The sequence below is a fragment of the Hypanus sabinus genome, chromosome 2 (assembly GCF_030144855.1).
Source record: "Hypanus sabinus isolate sHypSab1 chromosome 2, sHypSab1.hap1, whole genome shotgun sequence".
Lineage (NCBI taxonomy): Eukaryota > Metazoa > Chordata > Chondrichthyes > Myliobatiformes > Dasyatidae > Hypanus > Hypanus sabinus.
Genome location: NC_082707.1, coordinates 49,982,413 through 50,004,646, shown reverse-complemented (window position 1 = coordinate 50,004,646; position 22,234 = coordinate 49,982,413).

Sequence of the window (22,234 nt, the reverse complement as noted above, 5' to 3'; positions counted from 1 at the left end):
CCTCCCGAAGTCTCTCCCATACTTTGCTTAAGGCTAGCTCGGGGTTGTTGATGTACACTGAACGTATGCGTCTCACCTGTTCGCATGATTCTGTTCCCAGCCATTTTGCCATGAGATCCAACTCTTGGGTTGCTCTGAGCTGGATTCCGTCGATAGCGTTGGTGAATGTGGAGTACCATGCACGGTAATTTTCAGGTTTGTCGTCGAACTGGTACAGTCCTGAAGTCCAAGATCTCGTCATGCTAAATACTGTGCCAGGGGTTCAAATGCAAGTGGCCTACGGCCTGGGGAAGTATGTCGGTGGGTATATGACCGAGGGCATTCCTCTGTTATGGACTTTGTTCTTCTGAATTCAGCCTTTGCCTCTCTTCTCGCCAAATCTTGTAAGTTTGGTGTCGAGAAGTATTTGTCGTCAGCTCTTTCATTCTTGACTTCATCGCGGAGTTGCATGGGTAAATTGTCTTCCTCAGATGGATGTGGTGCAATTGGGTCTCCCTGAGACTCTTCATGACGTGGGGCGTTATCAGATAAGTATGGAGTGGAAGAACGAATCTTCCAGACTGTTTGAGATTGGACGTAGTTGCTTGTGCGTTCCAATCTGGTCTTTTCTGAAGAAGACTTTACGTCAACCAGATCTTGCATTTCTTCAGCATCTTCTATGAACTGTGCTTCCACCCTGGCAGCTTCTGCTTCTGGCTCCAGTGTCAGTATTTCTAACTTTGACGCTATCCTTGCCCTTTCCAACTGGTTTTGGGCTTCTCTGGCAGCCGCTTCCTTCTGGTTTTCAGCTTCTCTGGCAGCCGCTTCCATTTTCAAATCTGCTTCTTGTCTGGCATAGCGCAGTTGCACCTTGGCGGCTTCTGCCTTAGCTCTTGCATAGGTGGACTTACTTGATGATGTCCTACTGCCCCCCTCGCTGGGTGGCAATGACTTGATGCTGGATCGAGTTGTCATTGCAGCACTTGAAACACCTGATAATGCCGCTTTTTCACTGTAGTCTTCTCGCTCGGGTGTAACAGAACGCCGAGTTAAACACCGAATTAAACCTTTGTCAATGACGACAGGATCACAGTAAGATTAACCGTTTACTGTTCACTCTTCCACATTGACGTATGGTGAAAACTGTTGATAAAACAATACAAGATTTGTACAGCATTTGTTTCCTTGATATTACAATTACATCGTAAGTACTTGCAAAAGTAAAACTACAACAACTACATTACATTAAAGTGCAGCATACAGTCAGAATCTACCTACGCCATTGACTGCTTTAAATACACTTCAATGCAAACTATCCGCAACTCTTTAACTAACGAAAACATAAACATTATCGACCGTCGTTACTTTTAACAGGATCGGCATTAACATTTTAATTCAACATATCGATTATCTCATAACTCACAGCGTTGCTTTCACAATGTTCCTGGTGTGTAGAGAGAAAACTTTGCTGGCACTTGCTCGCACATGTCTCGACACCCACCTTCCCGTTTCTCCAAATCGGTATCTTCCCACAGGACGCGGTGAAACCGGATGTGACGTCATCGCATGCCGCGATCTCTCACAGACAACTTTATACAATCCTAACTTTAACTAGAATGCTAAAAATCGAATTACTAAGCGAAAATATTATAAACTAAATAACTGCCATAAAGGCAACACAGTTATGCAATTAAACACATTATATTCAATGAAAGTCATTCTTGTTTCTCCAAATTGCTACATGGTATAAGTAATCTGAAATTTTATTTGTGCTCAGCTTCAAGTGGTCTATCATAAACAAAGACAAAGGTTCTGAAGAAACAATATTTTCAAAACAAAAATTGTTGTACAATCTTATTAATATGTTGATGGAATTGATCTTTCCCACTTCTTTCTCAGCAGTGCCATTCTGCAGATCTGCTTCATGCCAGACTCAAGGTTCTCTTTATTCAGAATGTTGATCAGGATTTGGTCATCACATGACCAGCATTCTTATAGCAGTAAATCTTGACACATATATCATGACAATATCAGCATCCCGGTTATTTCTGAGCTTGAAAGAAAAAGACATGAGACATTTCTTTTGTGGCATCTTGATAAAAACTAATTACCTGGTGTATTTATCTCATGACAATGACTCGACTTTAAAATTATGTTATATCTTAGAACATGTCAAGGATGTAGAAGTTGCAAAACAGCTATCAAATTGTTTAAAACTTAGAAATTTATGCAAACTTTGTAGAAATTTGATAACAATTGCATACTCCATTCAAAATGCTATTATAATCTACCTCTGAAGTTCATTCTGTAATGTAGTTAAATCTCAGAGGCAGAGTACAATGTGTCCCTGCTACTATATTAATGAATTTAGCACTAAAACCAGTGCTAATCTCCTGCTGTAAAAAAAACAAATGCAGTCTTACTGATGATAATAAACAATACAACATGCTGCAAGCTGAAATATCTTTGGCATTTTGCCTAGTTGCTGCAAATTGCAAATTCTCCAAAGTAAACCACTGAATTTTCATAGGAAAGCTTCTCAAATATATCTCACAGTAAACACAGCAAATGTATATGTTGTAAAACCAGTGAAACGTCACTGTGTTTCAAATTTTGAAACAATAAATAAATTCTATATTGGCTTATTATTTGTTCTTTCATCATTTTAATTGAAATAAAACAAATTAACAGTACTGATGTTATTTTTATTTTTAGTTCTTGTTTCTGAGAGCATCCTTGTAGGTGGAATCCCTGCCAACAACTTTAATTGACTTAGTATGTTGTGACCTGGCTGCTCAGCAGAATCCCAATGCAAGTAGATTGAAGCATTGGGAAGCATTGAAAATAGTGAAGCATTTACTATACAATGCCTCCATCAGCTATAAGTCCAAACATGTCATCTTTTCTTCAATTACTTGACAATAAGGTTCCCAGGATAGCACCCTGAAGCTACAACTGAACTCCAATGCAGTTAGACATTCTCCATTCAACGGTTTGTGATTAGCATGTCAATTGCTTCGTAACAGATCAGTCAGTTTGAGACAGGGATTTGTACAGAGCAGGATCTGTAAACAGACAAAAGTGAAGAAGATAATTGAATATATATTCATAAGGTGTCTTATGCCCTTTTTCTTCATCATATTGAACTTCATCTGATGTGCTGACAGATAGCAACATAAAATTATAATATTGAAGGATTATTAAGATTTATCTGTAAAAGTTTATTCAGAAATAATTCAGGTAGTTATAACGTCCTTGGATTTAATGGATTATGAAAGGAGTTGGTGAAAAGAAAAGCATCTCCGGAGCTCACATCTTGTATTTCAAGGGCTTGGGCCACACATTGTGGGCCAAATCCCTGCATCTCCACGTTCTCCAGTATGTAGAAAAATGTTGCCTCATCTTGACCCAACAGCATATGGTTTAGCATTGTAGATAGGATGATGAATTCTGAGCATAATGCTGCAGGAGATTAACACACCTAAATCAGAAGGTGGATTATATTTAAATGTTTCATGAAAATAATATCAGCAGGAATTTGATTCTCTTTGGCTTCTTTGCTCTCACTGGAATAAAACAGCCAATTTTAAGAATGTATCACATGTTCTTGTAACTGTATTTAAGAATTATCTTTGTTGTTGTATTGAAGCCTGCAAATGGCAATCGTTTCATTTAGTCCATGAATCAAAACTATTTACTATATTCTAAATCTTTGTAGTCTTCATTTATTAGTTATGATTTGGGCCAGATCTTGCTGACCTAGACTCACTGCCTGAAATTGTTGTCCAGTGTGTGCCCATAACTAGACTCGATGGGAAGGGCCATTCTTGCTGCTTTCTACATCCAGACTCCAAGAGATGATCTGAGTAGAGGCAGGGCCTCCTATGGTGCAGCGAGAAAGATCCAAAGCATTCAAGAGAGCTTTTGATAGCAACAAAGCTGGCTCCTAGGGTATTGTTGACTTAACATCATAATCATTTTTAAGAGTTTTCAAATGTCACTACCATCCAAAGGCATTTAAATTCTATTGAAATTGAAGTAAATCATTAAAATATTTAAACTCTTCAAACTAAAATACATAAAAAGCACTTTAATAATTAAATATAATAAAACAAAATCATTTTAAACAAAGCAATTTACCATCTCTTTCGACTCCTGAATGCTTTATACTGGGTTCCATCACCAGACTCGTGTGGCCAAAGTCCCAGACAGTATTTTACAGAATGTGCCTGGAAGTCTGGAACCAGCCTTAATTTAAATGGCTGAATGCTAGCAATTTCAACTGAAGCTGTCAAAAGTGATCAACAAGGTCCATCCCAATGATTTGTAGGACTGAATTTTGCTGTTCATTCCCAAGTATATTTGGGGATTGCAGCCATTCAAAATGAATGCCGGATTCACAGTTGTTCAAACTATGTCAAAACACAATGTTTAAGATGAACTGGTTCCCTCAGAAAGCATTAAATGATATAGAAGTGAGTGAATTAAACTGAATGGCTTATGCGGAAAAAAAGCCTGCATAGTCCTATTTGATGGAATAATCTGTCTCTAAGTAGCAATTAATGATGCTAAAACATCACTGGTGGTTAACTAAAATGGTCATTGAAATCAGTGATATGATTGTAACTTGTCTTTTGTATTTTATTATTTTGCATATGATTGTAACTAATCTGTGTCTTTGTCTTAGTTCCATATGCAGTGTTGATATTTCGCACTATTGTAATGTTATATTAGCACATTTCCTTTTAAGCTATTGCATATATTTCCTCATGATGAAACTATATACATTCATCATGAGGAAATATACGTAATGTTTGCGATCATTCCAAACATTTTGTATGGTAATAATAAAAGCAGCCATTATTTACACCATGCTCTGCAGCAAGTCAGTATAATTAAAATCACCAATATACCGGCAGTTAGAGGTTACAGTGCATAATGCTCATGAATGATATGTACTTGCTCATTTGTGTGATCTCAGTACCTGGTCAGCAAAAGCCACACTGTTCATTTGCTTAACACCTCAGCGTGGGCTCCAATATCACAAATGGCCAACAGCATTTCAAGCCAGCCTGCAATTTTTAAAGAGGAAGTAAACAAGAGCTAAAGTCATTTTGTGTTGTGCCTTCTTGACCTCAATTTGACCTGCATGACTTTGAAAGATGGCACATCCTAAAATAGAGTAAATAGAAATGTTCACTGTCCTCACACACTCAGCATGACCAATGTTCCCACCTCTTGTAACAACAGACAGATGTTATCACATGCACCATACACCAATTGCCTGCTTACCAACATCCTCTGTCATGACTCATAACTCATAACAGTTAGATGCGGCATTTCACCCTCGTCCAGTTAGTTTTGCTATCTGCCTCACATTTTGCACTTGCATTTGGCTCTTCTTGGGAATTTTACCACCAGAAAAAATGCATAAACACACTGGTTCCTTCTTGAAAAAAAAAGATCTTGTACAGTTGAGATCAGCAGTTAAGCAGAAAATTTATCCCTTGTCAAATAAACAATACACATCTAAATGGTGTGGCCACTTTTGAGTCTGTAGTTAAAAGTGTAGCATCATGATATACCATATGTAACATTGTTTCTCAATCCCTGTTTCAGCCCTTCCAATAATCTCTCATGATTTGTGGGTTATCGATGGAACAAGAATCTACCTCTACTTTCCTTACCAACATTCCTACCCAGTAACTATCTCATTTTACCTTGCAGCTAATCAAGCGTCTAGCACTGGCCAGACAATGGTAGGAAGTAAGAAGACACTAGAGGTAATACCTCATACTCACAGCCAGAGCTCAGCTATAGAAAACATACAAAGTTTAAAGATTAACTGAGGGTCATGGTGAAACATTGAATGGAATTGCCATCTTTCCTTTCCGGTGGGTGAAACTTATGGTGTTAGAGAGTCAGAGAGTCATACAGTACAGAAAGAAACATGCCATTCAGCCCCCTGTATTCAGGCAGTTCATCCATACCAATCCCATTTTCCAGCATTGGCCTGTAGCCATGGCATTTAAAATGCTTATCTAAATACTTACTAAATGTTGAGGGAATTCCTGCCTTCTCTATCCCCTCAGGCTGAAAGAAATATACTTCAAATCCCTTCCAAATCTTCTATTGTTTCGTTTAACCCTGTGCCCTCTGATTATAGACGTCCCTAAATGAAATATTTTTCATTATCTGTCTGTGTCACACGTAATTTTTATACCTCAGCAACACACACAAAATGCTGGAGGAACTCAGTGGATCAGGCAACATCTATAGAAATGGAAAAAATAGTCAACGTTTTGGGCCAAGACTCTTCTTTAGGACTGGAAAGGAAGGGGGAAGATGCCAGAGTAAAAAGGTGAGGGAATGGAAAAGTGGATTAGCTGGAAGATGATAGATGAAGCCTGGTGGGTAGGAAAGGTAAAAGGCTGGAGAAGAAGGAATCTGATAGGAGAAGAGAGTGGCCCATGGGAGAAAGGGAAAAAGGAAAATTACCAGGAAAAGATGATAGGCAGGTGAGGAGAAAAGTTAAGGGACCAGTGAGAAATTGAAGGGGGGGGGGGAGAATAAAACTACCGGAAGGAAAATGAATTAGGATGTCTGGGAAATGGAGGCGATATGGGTGAGGGTAGCAGCAATGGTGGAGGAAGGGAAACCCTTTTATTTGAAGGAGGACAGCTCTGATGTTATGGAAAGGAAAGCCTCATCCTGAGAGCAGATATGGTGGAGACAAAGGAACTGAGAAAAGGGAACAGGATTTTTACATGAAACAGTAGATATTGTTAAGATAACCATGGGAGTCAGTAGGTTTATGAAAAATATCAGTTTTTCTCCAGAGGTGGAGACATTGAGACTAAGAAAAGAGAGACAGCTGTCAGAAATGAATTGTATGGATTTAAGAGCAAGGTGACGTTGGATGTAAAGTTGATAAAATTGACTAACACAGCATAGGTGCATGAGACAGCAACAATGCAGTCATCAATATAGTGTGGGAAGAGCTGGCAGAGCATTACTAGGGAAGGTTTGGAACATCAGCTATTTACGTCACTAAGAAAAATGCAGGCATAGTTGGCGCTCATGCAAGTGCCCATGGCTACCCTTTGAGTTTGGAAAATGTGGGAGGAACAAAAGGAGAAATTGTTGAAGATGACAGCCAGTTCTGCCAAGATGGAGGAGGCTGGTATTGGAGGGGAACTGATTGGGTCTGTTGTTGAGAAAGAAGAGAAGAGCTTGAAGGTCTTGATGGGGGAATGGAAGTGTATATGTACTCGACATTTATGGTGTAAATGAGGCAGTCAGAGATGGGGAGTTTGAAGTTGTTGAGGAGTTTGAGAGCATGTGAAGTGTCACAGATGTAGGTGGGAAGGAATTGAACTAGGCGGGGGGGGGGGGCGATACAATGGAGTTGAGTTATATGGACAAAAGTTCAGTGAGACAGGAGACAATGGACCTGCACGGACAATCAGGTTTGTGGATCTTGGGAAGGAGGTAGGAACAAGCAGTATGGGGTGAGGAAACCATGATTTTGATGGTACTGGATGGGAGTTTTCCAGACATGATGAAGTCAGTGATAATTTTCCGATGGTCCGGAATGGGGTCCTTTTCAAGGGATAAGTAACAGGAGGTGGTTGAGAGTTGCCAACTAGCCTCAGTAAGTTCTACCTTGTATACCTCAACCAATTTTCCCCTCACCCTTCTCACTCCAAGGTAAATAGATCCACCCTATTAGGTCTCCTCATAGCTGCAATGATCCATTCCAGGCAACATCCTCGTGAAACATCTTTGCATCCTCTCCATTGAAGCCATATCCTTTGCATGTAGTGACCACTCTTGTCAAATATGATTGATTTAGACATGCCTTCCAGTGAAAGCCTAAACAAATAATAAAAATATTTGTAACCCTAGGTCTTGATTCCAATCCTGATAAATATAAGGATTTTTCAACCAATGCACTGGACTGATGCAGTATGAAGGCTTTACAGCCATTGGAAAGATGTCAAGTGCATCTTTTAAGACACGTTGACCTTGGTCATGAACCATCTGAACATTAAGAAAGGAGTTCTCCTTAGATTGCTATCCACCTCAAAATTTGAAAGCTGGGTTCACATGGTAAGGTACATTTGTGACGACCCATTTCCTGGCACATCCGAACCGGCTCACAATTAGATAGCCTACGGGGGTTTGCGAGCACAGATCTTTGGAGCCTCTGCGCCACGGGGGGCAGGTTGAGGGAGGCTTAAAAGTGAGGCTGAGGATTTCGAATAAAGTTTTTTCCTTCGACTGCAGTTACTGACTCCGTGTCGTAATTTTAGCGCAGCATGTAGCACACCGCTACAATTGGTGACCCCGACGGTCCAAACGATTTATGGACCAGAAATGACCGACGCTGCTTCTGTTCATGCGGTTTTGTTGAAACTGCCGGGTTTCTGGACACGTCGACCGAACCTATGGTTCCAGCAAGCCGAAGCCCAATTCCACGTTCGCCAGATCACCTCAGAAGATACCCGCTACTACTACGTGGTGAGCTCCCTCGACCAGGACACAGCGGTCCAGGTCGCGGAGTTCGTACAGTCGCCCCCGGCAGAGGGCAAGTACACGGAATTCAAAGCCCTGCTCCTCAGGACTTTCGGACTCTCACGGCGCGAGCGGGCTGCCCATTTACTGCACCTGGATGGCTTGGGCGACAGACCTCCTTCAGCTTTAATGAATGAGATGTTGTCTCTGGCTGACGGACACACACCCTGCCCCATGTTTGAGCAGGCATTCTTGGAGCAGCTGCCCGAGGACATACGCCTGCTGCTGTCCGACGCGGATTTCAGTGACTCCCGGAAGGTGGCAGCCCGGGCGGACTTGCTGTGGAACGCCAAAAAGGTGAGTGGGGCGTCCATCGCACAGATCTCCCAGCAGCAAACCAGTCCAGGCCCGGCCGCAGAGCCTGCCAACCCCCAGCCCAATGAACACTGGTGCTTCTACCACCAGCGGTGGGGCACAGAAGCCCGCCGTTGTCGCCCGCCCTGCAAGTTCCCGGGAAACGCCAGGGCCAGCCGCCGCTGATGGCTACGGCGGCTGGCCATTGGGATAGCCTCCTGTATGTGTGGGACAGAAGGTCGGGACGCCGGTTTTTGGTCGACACTGGTGCCGAGATCAGCGTTTTACCTCCGACGAGTTACGACACCTGCAGCAGGGCACCGGGGCCCACCCTGAGGGCCGTGAACGGCAGCACAGTAAGGACCTATGGCACCCGTCAGGTGCAACTACAGTTCGGCTCCAGCCAGTTCACGTGGGACTTTGCACTGGCCGCCGTAGCCCAACCGCTTCTGGGTGTGGATTTTTTGCGAGCTCACAGCCTACTGGTTGACCTGCCCAGGAAGAGACTGGTACACGCCGAGACTTTTCAGACATTCTCCCTGGGTGCTGCCCAGTTGCCAGCCCCTCACCTCGGCTCCATCACGCTGTCCGACAACAACTTCACCAGGGTCCTGGCAGATTTCCCATCGGTTCTGGCACCGCAGTTCACAGCGGCCATGCCCTGACACGGCGTACAGCACCACATCCCGACCCAGGGACCACCCCTCCACGCCCGCGCTCGGCGGCTTCCCCCGGACAAGCTCCGACTGGCGAAGGAGGAGTTCCAGAGGATGGAGGAATTGGGGATCATCCAGCGGTCCGACAGCCCATGGGCCTCCCCCCTGCACATGGTGCCCAAAGCGACAGGAGGCTGGAGACCGTGCGGCGACTACCGCAGGCTGAACGAGGCTACAACACCGGACCACTACCCTGCGCCGCACATTCAGGACTTTGCAGCAAACCTGCACGGCGCACAGATCTTCTCCAAGGTAGACCTCGTCCGAGGGTATCATCAAATCCCGATGCATCCGGATGACGTCCCCAAAACGGCTCTCATCACTCTGTTTGGCCTTTTCGAGTTCCTCCGCATGCCGTTCGGTCTGAAGAATGCCGCACAGACGTTCCAGCGGTTAATGGACGCGGTGGGACGGGACCTGGACTTCGCGTTCATCTACTTGGACGACATCCTCATAGCCAGCAGCAGTCGTCAGGAGCATCTGTCCCACCTCTGTCAACTCTGCGCCCGACTGAGTGAGTACGGTCTTACAATCAACCCCGTCAAATGCCAGTTCGGACTCGATACCATTGACTTCCTGGGCCACAGGATTACTAAAGACGGGGCAACCCCTCTGCCCGCTAAAGTAGATGCGGTCCGCCACTTCCCCCGACCCACCACGATCAAAGGCCTTCAGGAATTCGTAGGTATGGTCAATTTCTACCACCGCTTCCTCCCTTCAGCTGCCCGGATCATGCGCCCCCTGTTCGCCCTGATGTCAGGTCCGAGCAAGGACATTACCTGGGACGAGGAGTCCGCCGCCACTTTCGTTCAAACGAAGGAAGCTTTGGCGGACGCCGCAATGCTAGTACATCCCAGAATGGACACCCCTACCGCCCTCACAGTGGACGCATCAAACACGGCAGTCGGTGGGGTGCTGGAGCAACTCATCGCAGGTCGCTGGCAACCCCTGGCGTTTTTCAGCAAACACCTGCGGCCACCCGAGCTCAAGTACAGTGCTTTCGACCGGGAACTGTTGGCGCTCTACCTGGCAATCCGGCATTTCAGGTACTTCCTAGAAGGTCAGCCCTTCACCGCGTTCACGGACCACAAACCGCTTACCTTTGCGTTTACGAAAGCGTCCGACCCCTGGTCGTCCTGCCAGCAATGCCACCTGTCCTACATCTCTGAATACACGACAGATGTCCGGCACATCTCGGGTAAGGACAATGTCGTGGCGGATGCGCTCTCTTGCCCTACCGTTCATGCCCTTTCCCAAGGGGTAGACTTTGAGGCACTGGCAGAGGCACAGCAGGCAGATGAGGAGATTCCGAGTTACAGAACCGCAGTCTTCGGTTTGCAGCTCCAGGACTTCCCCGTAGGCCCAGGTGAGAGGACCCTACTCTGTGACGTCGCCACCGGCCAGCCCCGTCCCGTTGTCCCGACAGCCTGGCGGCGCCGTGTTTTCGACTCCATTCATAACTTGGCACATCCCTCCATCCGGACGACTTTCCGGATGGTTTCCAGCAGGTTCGTTTGGCACGGACTCGGCAAACAGGTCAGTGAATGGGCCAAAACGTGCATGCACTGCCAGACGGCCAAGGTGCAGCGGCACACCAAAGCCCCACCGCAGCAGTTCCATCCAGCCCACCAGCGTTTCGACCACATTCATATGGATATCGTGGGCCCCCTGCCAGTGTCGTGCAGAGCGCAGCACCTCCTGACTATCGTGGACCGGTTCACAAGATGGCCAGAGGTGGTCCCGCTCACCGACACCACCTCCGAATCATGCGCCCAAGCCCTGATCGCCACCTGGATATCTCGCTTTGGTGTACCAGCCCACATTACCTCCGACAGAGGCGCCCAGTTCACCTCCAGCCTGTGGTCAGCTATGGCCAGCCTTTTGGGGACTCAGCTGCACCACACAACTGCCTACCACCCACAGTCGAACGGGCTAGTGGAGCGTTTCCACCGTCACCTGAAGTCGGCCCTCATGGCCCGCCTGCGAGGAGCCAACTGGGCGGACGAGCTTCCCTGGGTCCTACTCGGCATCCGCACAGCGCCCAAGGACGACCTGCACGCCTCGTCGGCCGAGTTGGTATATGGCGCGCCCCTGGTCGTCCCCGGGGAGTTCCTACCAGCCCCACGGGGGCAAGAGGAAGATCCCGCAGCAGTCCTGGGCAGACTACGCGAGAAGCTCGGTAACCTGGCCCCCATACCCACTTCACAGCATGGGCAGAACCCGACCTGCGTACCCAAAGACCTGCAGAACTGTAAGTTTGTGTTTGTACGAAGGGGCGGGCATCGGCCACCGCTGCAGCGGCCATATGAGGGGCCTTTTATGGTGCTCCAGAACAACGGGTCCACGTTCGTGCTGGACGTTGGGGGGAAAGAGGAGGTTTTCACGGTGGACCGCCTCAAACTGGCCCATGTGGACCTGGCGCAACCGGACGAGTTTCCGGCACATCGGCGCAGAGGCCGACCTCCCAAGCAGGTTCCGGCCCAGACTGTGGACATTGGGGGGTGTATCGCCGGTTCTGGGGGGGGGGGGGTTATGTGGCGACCCATTTCCTGGCACATCCGAACCGGCTCACAATTAGATAGCCTATGGGGGTTTGCGAGCTCAGAGCTTTGGAGCCTCTGCGCCACAGGGGGCAGGTTGAGGGAGGCTTAAAAGTGAGGCTGAGGATTTCGAATAAAGTTTTTTCCTTTGACTGCAGTTACCGACTCCGTGTCATAATTTTAGCGCTGCATGTAGCACACCGCTACACATTGTTCAAAAAGCCCGTATTCTGCACAAGGCTACCTGCTCACTTCTCTTACACTCTGACAAGGCAGAATATATCTTACTACATTTTATTCTTAAATAGAGAGCACAGTGTAGCCAATAAAACAACGATGACCAGCAAACTGTGCCTCTTCAGTCCAATCCTGCTCTCTCCCAACTGGCTGCTAACAATTTCTGGTGCCTTTTCACCATTAATGTTCAGTATTTTCAATGTTTTGTGCTTCTGTGATTAAATTTACTTGTTAGGAGTCTATTGAAAAGTAAGATCACATTAAGGACACCTGTCTGATTTCAGCACTTGTCTGCATGATTGAGGGATTGGGATAAATGTTTTGCTCCTCCAAAAGTAACTAAAGCTGTTAGCAAAGGGGCTAAAGGTCAGTTGTGAATAACTGCAGGGAGGACAGTAAATTTATTTTTCAGTAACTTGGGAATCTGAAGACAGTAGTGCCACTTAACTGGGCTCCTGGGAGATGGCAGAGGTTCATAAAGGTTAAACTTGCATCAATCATTAATCCTGTAGATTGTACTCTTTTACGATTAATGCATGCAGCTGAGAATGTAGAATAGGTGCAGATTTAATCCTGAAGAGAATAATAAGGATCTTAAATCATTTCGAACTGTTAGTGCTAAATGAACCATGAGTTCATACGTTCAGCTGCCTGCTGGACTCTAAGACTTGGATGGAAGCTTGTGTAATTCTGTTATTTGCAAACAGCAATCAATCAAATTGGGAACTGATAAGTCAATTAGCTTAATGTTATTGAAAAGAAACAATGTTGTAATGATTCCAGTTGGAATACTTACATTGCCATTTCTGCCCCCCATAAACACAAAAATCCTGCTACCATGTCCGAATTTTCATTCATCGTTCTCTCCCAATGTACATGGCTCCCAATTTAGCAGTAACTCAGTTTTATAATTCACATATAAATTACACAGAAAATGCAATAGAGCTTAATATTTCAGATTGATAAACTTACATTGAAAGCATTTTTGTTAGTCTTTTGAAAGGTTATCAACCTTGATCATTAATACTGTTAGTCTCATGACAGATGCTGTCTCACATTTTGAGCATTTTAGCACTTCGTGTTTTATTTTAAAAATTCTCATTTCTTTTTGAAATACTACAGTGTTGTGTATTTAATACTTTAGTAATATTTGAGTAATCTTGTGTGTTTATATATATATGGTTTGATTAAGCATTCTTGTTCATTTAAATAATTCATTATGGATTATTTGTACAGGTATGTGAACTGCTAACTGAATGTCATCATGCTACTATGTGATACGTATGCGCATCACTTAAAGTAAAACATGAAGTTAGACCTGCATTCCTGAACTCATGTGTCTTTCTTTGAATTAGTTTAATATTTTACAATTACAATTCTTTTCTCGGTAATCTCCTTCAGCCCTGTTCATCTCCTAGATATATGAACTCTACCAGTTCTGGAGTTTGGATTGTTTCACATCTCTTGAGTTGGCTCTCCCCCACCCAAACTGATCAACCTCACTTTCACCAAAGTAACGAAAACTAATGTTTTTTTTAATCTACCCATATATCTGCTTTTATCACTCAATTTCAAAAAAAGTTTATAAATGCTTCAAAAAATAGAGTCTGAGAGATTTCCTTATTAACAGTGTCATGCTGAACCAATTAAATTAGTAATCATTGCCAACTAAGGTTATCCCTACTGTCTACACAATGTCCATATCATTCGATTTTTCCCAGATTCATGTGTCTATCTAAATATCTCGTAAAATCCCCTTGTGTATCTGCCTTCACCACCTCTCCAGGCAGTGTATTCCAGGCACCCACTGATCTTTGTGTAAATAATTTTGCTCCTCACATCTCTTTTGTGCTTATCCACTCTCACTTTAAATGCAGGCTCCCTGGTATTAGTTATTTCAATGCTGGAAAAACATAATGTCTATGCATCTCATAATCTTATAAACCTCTGTCAAATCTCCCCTCAGCATCTGCCACTCCAGAGAAAACAACAAAAGTTTGTCTAACCTCCTGCTATAGCGCATGCACTGTAATCCAGGCAGCATCCTTGAAAACCTCATGCACCCTCTCCAAGCCTCGACATCATTTCTCTAATAGGGTGATCAGAACACTTAATTTCACTAACATTACCACATGGAATGCAAATGAAGGAATGTAGCTCAAACTTAAGGGAAAATATCCTGAAATGTTAAGAAACATTAGAAGGAGAAATTAATTGATATACAGAACTAGAACATGACTTCGAATAGGAACTGGAATGAATTACCGGTTTGATTTCAATTTCTTCCCACCTTGTGCTTATTGGTATCAAAGATGTTTTTGCATTTCAGTTCATTGTTTAATAAATGAATAGCAGCAAACTATTAACACATTTCTCTTGTGGAAGTGGTGGAAATAATGTATTAACAAATACAAGCTGCAGGTGCAGGAATGATAAACTGAGCATTCCTGCTATTATTAATTAGTGCTGACAGCCCTCCTTCAGTTTGCGACTATTCTATTATGAAGCATGACTGCAAATGAAAAACATGAATAATGCTGAAGTATAAGTAAGCCTTATATTTCTGGGAAGATGTGAGGGACAGGACATGGGGGTCATTGTGGGAGCTAGGGATTTGGAATGACAGGTTAGGGGTGGTGGAGTTCAGAGGCTGAGCAGCATTTTATATGAACAAATATCTTACCAGTGGACCTGTTACTGTCCTGAATCTCTCAAAAAAATTAAAAATAATTTAAGAGGGGCAACTTTGCTGTCATAGATCCTATGGGCCATTTTGTTAAATCTACCAAAAGTTTCAGTTGTTTTTTTTTAATCTAAAAATCATACCATAAGTAGTGCTAACAAAGTGGCATTATCATTATTTTTGGATTCTTGCCCCATTTAAACTGCAATACTGATTGGATCAGAGTAATTGATAAAGGAGATGAAATTTACAGATATTTCAAATCCTTAACTGTGGTAAACTCCAAATTAATTAGAAGACAAGGGATTGAGATTTGCATTTGTTTTTTCTCTATTGCAAACTGAAATATTCAGATCTTAAAGATTTCAGATTAAAGATTTAGATCTTAAAGATTTAGCAATAAACAATGCTCCTCTCCAGTATTATAATACATAGGATTAAAGGTTGAACAAGTTAGGTCTCTATTCATTGGAGCGTAGAAGGTTGAGGGGGGATTTGATCGAGGTATTTAAAATTTTGAGAGGGATAGATAGAGTTGACGTGAACAGGCTGTTTCCATTGAGAGTAGGGGAGATTCAAACTAGAGGACATGATTTGAGAGTTAGGGGGCAGAAGTTTAAGGGAAACACGAGGGGGTATTTCTTTACTCAAAGAGTGATAGCTGTGTGGAATGAGCTTCCTGTAGAAGTAGTAGAGGCCAGTTCAGTTGTGTCATTTAAGGTAAAATTGGATAGGTATATGGACTGGAAAGGAGTGGAGGGTTATGGGCTGAGTGCGGGTAGGTGGGACTAGGTGAGATTAAGGGTTCGGCACGGACTAGGAGGGCCAAGATGGCCTGTTTCCATGCTGTGATTGTTATATGGTTATATGGTTATAGGATCTGAGGATACTGAGCAACTGAGAAATCTAATGCCCATATTGTTTTCTATTTGTTAAAATCCACTGAAAATAAACAAAAATCTACCATTTTGTATGAAGTGTAGTTCTGATATAAGGCTTTTTTTTGAAAAATAATGTTATAAATAGTTTTATAGAAAATAAGAGGCCTAGAGTCATAAAGCACTATGACACAAGAACATACCCTTTGGCCCTGACCTCAATGGTCCATGTCAAACTGTTATTCTGCCTAGTCCCGTTGAACTGCACCTGGACCGTGGCCTTACCATGTGCTTTTCCAACCTTCTCTTAAACGTTGCAAGTGAACTCACAGCTATCAATCCCACTAACAGGTCGTTCTGCACTCACACCACCCTTTGAGTGAAGATGTTCCCCCTCAGGTTCTCTTTAATCTTTTACTTTACACCCTTAATCTACGACCTATAGTTTTAGTCTCGCCCAATCTCAGTAAAAAAATAACTACTTGCATTTGTCCTATCTATACCTCTCATAATTTTATATACCTCTATCGAATCTTCTTTCATTCTCCTGTGCTCTAGGAAATAAAGTCCAAACTTATTCAACCTTTCCCTCTAACTCAGGTCATCAAGTCCTAGCAAATATGGACTCACTTTCAGATTCTTCATCTCATGTTCTCAATATTTATTGCTTTTTTATTTATATTATTATTTCTTTTTTTATGTATTTGCGCAATTTGTTGTCTTTAGCACATTGGTTGAATGCCCAAGTTGGTGTGGTCTTTCATTCATTCTGCTATGGTTATTGTTATATTATGGAATTATTGACATGATCTGTGCAGCTTTGTGGGCCGAAGGGCCTGTATTGTGCTGTATGTATTCTATGTTTCTATTGAGTATGCCTAGAAGAGAATGAATCTCAATCAATAAGTATATTTAATGTCAGAGAAATGTATACAATATAGGTCCTAAAATTCTTTTTCTCAGGGCTATATATTCAAATTAGGCCTCCAAATTAACTCCAAGTTAGGCCTCACCAATCTCCTATACAATTTCAACATCCTACCTTAGGTACTCACTGCTTTGAGTTATGATAGTCAATGTGTCAAAATGTCTCTTTGTGACATCATTCATCTTGTGCCCTACTGTTCACTATGTAAGCCCTACTCTGCTTTGTCCTCCCAAAGCGCAATATCTCATCCTTGTCTAAATTACATTCCATATGCCATTTTCAGCCCATTTTTCCAGCTGGTCAGATTATGCTACAAGCTTTTGATGGTCCACCATACCTCCAATTTTGATGTCATTTGCAAAATTTTCCAGTTTGCCACACTATTATCCAAATCACTAATACAAATGACAAACAACAATGAATCCAGCACTGATCTCTGCTGCACAGCACTAGTCACAGGCCCCTAGGCAGAGAGAGGCAACCAACTACTACTACTTTCCAGCTTTTCCCACTAAGCCATTGTTGAATCCAATTTACTACTTCATCCTGAATGCCAAGCAACTGATCTTTTGGAACAGCCTCCATGTAGGACTTTGTTAAAGGCCTTGATAATGCCCATGTAGACAACATCCCGTGTCTTTCTATGATCAACTTTCTTGATAACCTCCTCAAAAAACTTCATAAGTTTGGTTCGACCATCCTCAATCAGGCATTGTCTATCCCGATGCTTATATATCTGTCCCTCAGAATCCATTACAATAATTTACCCACTACTGACATCAGGCTCAGCAGCTTATAATATCTTATCCTATTCTTAGAGCTTTTCTTAAACAACAGAACAACAGTAGCCATCCTCCAGTCCTCCAGCACCTCACTTGTGGTTAAATGCCTCCTCTAGAGCCTCTACAATATCTGTATTGCATCCCACAGTGTCTGAGGGACTAACTTATCAACCCCTGGGGATTTATCCACCCTAATTTGTATCAAGAGATCCAGCACCTGCTTCTCTATAATCTGGATAAATTCCATGACCTCATTAAGTTCTGCCTCAGTTCTATAGACTCTGTGTCCATCTCCTGAGTAAATACTGATGCAAAATTCCTTTTGCTATCTTCCCCATCTCTTTTGTCTCCATGCATAGATGTGCACGCCAGTGGGATTAGTTAACAAGATAAAACAATTAATCTTAACCAGCTGAAAATTGAATGTGGTTTCTAGCTTCTCTGAATTTATGTCAAATTACATTTTCTAAAATTGGTTTTGTTGTAAAGCCTTGGATTTCTTTTACAAACTGCAATCCAAGTTACATGTTAAACCCCTGGTGCAAAGGACGTAATTTTTTGATTTAACTCCAAAGTGTTTGATAAATGGATAATCTTAACTCATTGACCATTAGTCTAATAATAAGATTATTTTTGTATTTATAGATTTAGCCATCAAGTAGTTTTAATGATTTGTCGGACCAGAAATAGATGTGAAATCTGAATGAACACAGAACATAGAACGAGGACCCAGTGCTTTCTTGATGTATATGATAAAGCCGAGTACAGGTATCGATTGTAACCGACGTTTCAATGACAGACTCTGCTGTCTTCATCATTGACGGTGCCTGGGCATGACTAGTCTGGTGGTATTTATACCCCTGTCATCTGTTCCTCCTGATTGTTTAGTATTTATCCAATCAGGTTTCTGCAATCCCAGCTTGTTTGCAATAAAATTCCAGTTCTTATTTAGAGCGAGACCTTTGTCTTTTGTAAAATTCTCTTCCTCTAGCTTTATACCAATGGCTTCCTTTACCAGGCAGTTCCAGTGTGTGGCACAGTAGTTTTGGCCATTGTGAGTGCTACCACTGATTTCTCCAGGTAACTGATACATATCCTGTGCTCCTTGATGTGGGTTTCCAGCGTGCATCCCATCTGGTCAATATACGCTAGTCCACATTCACAGGGTATCCAGTAAACGCCAGCCATCCCGAGTCCCAAGCCATCTTTGACCTGCATAAGCTGCAATTCGAGCATCCTTATGGGTTTGCGGATGGTATTAATCTAGTACTTCTTCAGGATCTTGGTGATCCTTTCAGAAACTGTGGAATTATCCGGAAGACAGGTGGCAGTGATGAGTTCCTCCTCATTGTTAGGTTTCCAGGTTTTTCCATCGGCGCTTTTAAGGGTCCAATTGATATCATTCACCTTGTAGACATTCTACAGGAATGTTGTATGTAATTGTCTTTTTTCTTTGTGGAGACTCTCCAGGTCAGAAGTAGTTTTTGCACAGTTAAACAAAGTAGAAAGAACTGCTCTACATTGGGAAGCATAATGATGACTGTTATTGTTGAGGTTAAGTCCATATGAGTGGATTCACGTGTGTCACTATGCCCGAGGCTACTGCCTGGTTTCCATCGTGTTAGAACGTCCAGGAACGGGAGGAAACGTTCTTCATCATCATTGTAAATAGAATGTTTGGATGCATACTGTTCAGATGGCCATGGAAATGTTGGAGTGCCTGGAGTCCATGAGGTGTCATCAACGTATCTGAAGAAGCATTTGGGATGTAATGGCGATGAACTCAGCGCCCTCTCCTCATAGTTCTCCTTGTAGAATTAGCAATAGTCAGAGACAAGGGTGATCCCGTGGCCACTCTGTCCACTTGTTCATAGTAGTTTCCCTTACAAAGGAAGTATATTGATGTAAGGATGTGTTCAAAAAGGCCAATAGTACCCTTATCAAACCTTGACCGCAGAATGATCAAGGTGTCCTTAATGGGAACTCTTGTGAACAGGGACACCACGTTGAAACTGACCATTATGTCCTCTGAGGTCAGCTGGATTTTGGTGATCATTTTTACGAAATGCACATCAAGGAGCACAGGAGGTGTATCCATATGGGTTACCCAGAGAAATTTGCGGTCCATAGGATTGATTTTAAAGGCATAAAACTACTGTGCGGCACCAATGGGTTTTGGGACCGCCTGATGAAGGAAGCTATTGAAATAAAACTAGAGGAAAATAACTTTAACAAAGATGGTTTCCACTAACTAAGAACTGTAATTTAAATGTAAACAAGGTGGGACCCCAGAAACCTGATTGGAGGAGGACTAACCAATCTGGAAGGACAGATCGCAGGGGTATAAATACCACTGGACTAAACATGCCTAGGCATCATCCATGATGAATGTGGCAGTGTCTGTCATTGAAGCATTGGTTAAAGCCGATACCTGTATCTTGTTGGAAGTCAAGAAGAGTATATTCAGAACATAGAATGGTAAAGCATAGTGAAGCCTTTGCCTGCAATGTTGTTCCAACCTAAATTACTCCAAGATCAATCAAACCCCTCCCACACACAAAGTCATCCATTTTCCTTTCATGTGCCTATTTATGAGTGTCTTAAATGGTCTAATAAATCCACCTCTAGCATTGTGTTCCTTGGACCCACTACTCTCTGTAAAAAAAGACATCTGACATCTCCTCTATACTTTCATCTAATCACCTTAAAATTACAACTTTTGTACGAGTCCTTTCGGCTCTAGGAAAATGTCATTATCTGTCCAATCTTTCCATACCTCTTATACACTCTATTGTTACTTCTTATCCTTCTTTGCTCCAAAGAGGTTAGACCTAACTTGCTCAATCTTTCTTCTTAAGTCATGCCCTCTACACCAGGTATCAGCCTGGTAAATATCCTCTGCACCCTCTCTAAAGCTTCCACATCTTTTCTATAAAGAGGCAACTAGAACTGAACACAGTACTCCAAGTGTGGTCTAAAGCAAATTTCACAGAACTGCATCTTTACCTCATGGCTCTTGAATCAAATCTTCCAACCAATGAAGGCCAACACAACATATACCTTCTTAACTGCCCTGTCAACTAGTGTGGCCACTTTCAGGGATCTATAGACATGAGCTCCTTAGCGACCTTTTATTCAATATTTTCATATGCTCTGACATGGCCCTTCCAGTTACCTTTTTGAAGTTTTGATTTGATCAGCAAGTTTTTCCTTTTTGTTGTCACTCTCAGTTTGAGTTCTTTTTTGTTTTTTTTTGTGGTTTGGGAGCTTTTCAATTATAAAAGTTTCTTTACCTTTTTTTCTTTTTATGGATAAGAGGAGAATCAATTACTTTTCTTTTTATTATATACTACTAGATAATACTATTTTTGATCTTGATAATGGTTATTTTTCATTTTATTCAAACTGTTATTGATTTAGATATTTGTGATAATTCTCCTCTTGCTTATATATGCTTTTTTATTTAACTAATAAGAAGATAAAGGCATGGGCTCCGAGATCCACCTGTTCCTCCGTTCTGCTGTGAATCCTGCGATTAACCCTGATTTCAAGTTTGACCTTCCAAAGTGTATCACTTCACACTTTACCAGATTGAACTCTATCTGCCACTTTTCATCCAAGCCTTGCATCTTGTCAATGTCCCATTGCAACATATGACAACATTCTATACTATCCAGAACACTGCCAACCTTAGTTTCTTCTGCACCTTTACCCACCCTTCCACTTGCTCATCACAAAATCACAAAAGTCACTGCCTCACCAGTGTAGTCCAAAAACAAAAGGTTTTGAAGCAATGCATTTGGCACCAGCTTGGCTGCAGCAGATGCCAGAAGGATGTTCAGGCTCCACTCTGGATTTGCTGTCTGGAATAACTCCTGTAGATTTAGTCTCTCCTGAGGCTGCCCACAAGGCAGTGGGGCTAGGGGAAAACCAGGTTATGCCCACACACCGGTGGGCCTGTATGCTATGTGTGCAGGGGCCAGACCTCCTCCCACCTAATTCTAATATAAACACAAGATATTCTGCAGATGCTGTAAACCCAGATCAACACACACAAAATGCTGGAGGAACTCAGCAGTTCAGGCAGCATCTATGGAAATGAATAAACAGTCAATGTTTTGAGCCAAGACACTTCTTTAGGGCTGGAAAGCAAGATGCCAGAATGAAAAGGTGAGGTAGGGGAAGGAGGACAAGCTAGAAGGTGAAAGATGAAGCCAGGTAAGGAGCTGGAGAAGAAGGAGTCTGATAAGAGAAGAAAGTGGACCATGGAAGAAATGGAAGAAGGAGGGGCACCAAGGTGAGGTGATAGCCAAGTGAGGAGAAAAAGTAAGAAGCCAGAGTGGGGAATAGAAGAAAAGGGAAGGGGAAAAATAAGGAAAATTACCAGAAGGAAAAATTAATGTTTATGCCAACAGTTTGGAGGCTTCCTGGACTGAATATAAGCTGTTTCTCTTCCACCCAGAGAGTGGCCTCATCATGGCAAAAGAGGAGGGCCATGCATTGGCACAGCAGAATGGGAATGGGGATAGGAATTAAAATGGTTGGCCACCCACTGTGAAATTCCACTTTTGGTGGCTGGAGCAGAGGTGCTCAAGAAAGTGGACCCCCAATATCATACTC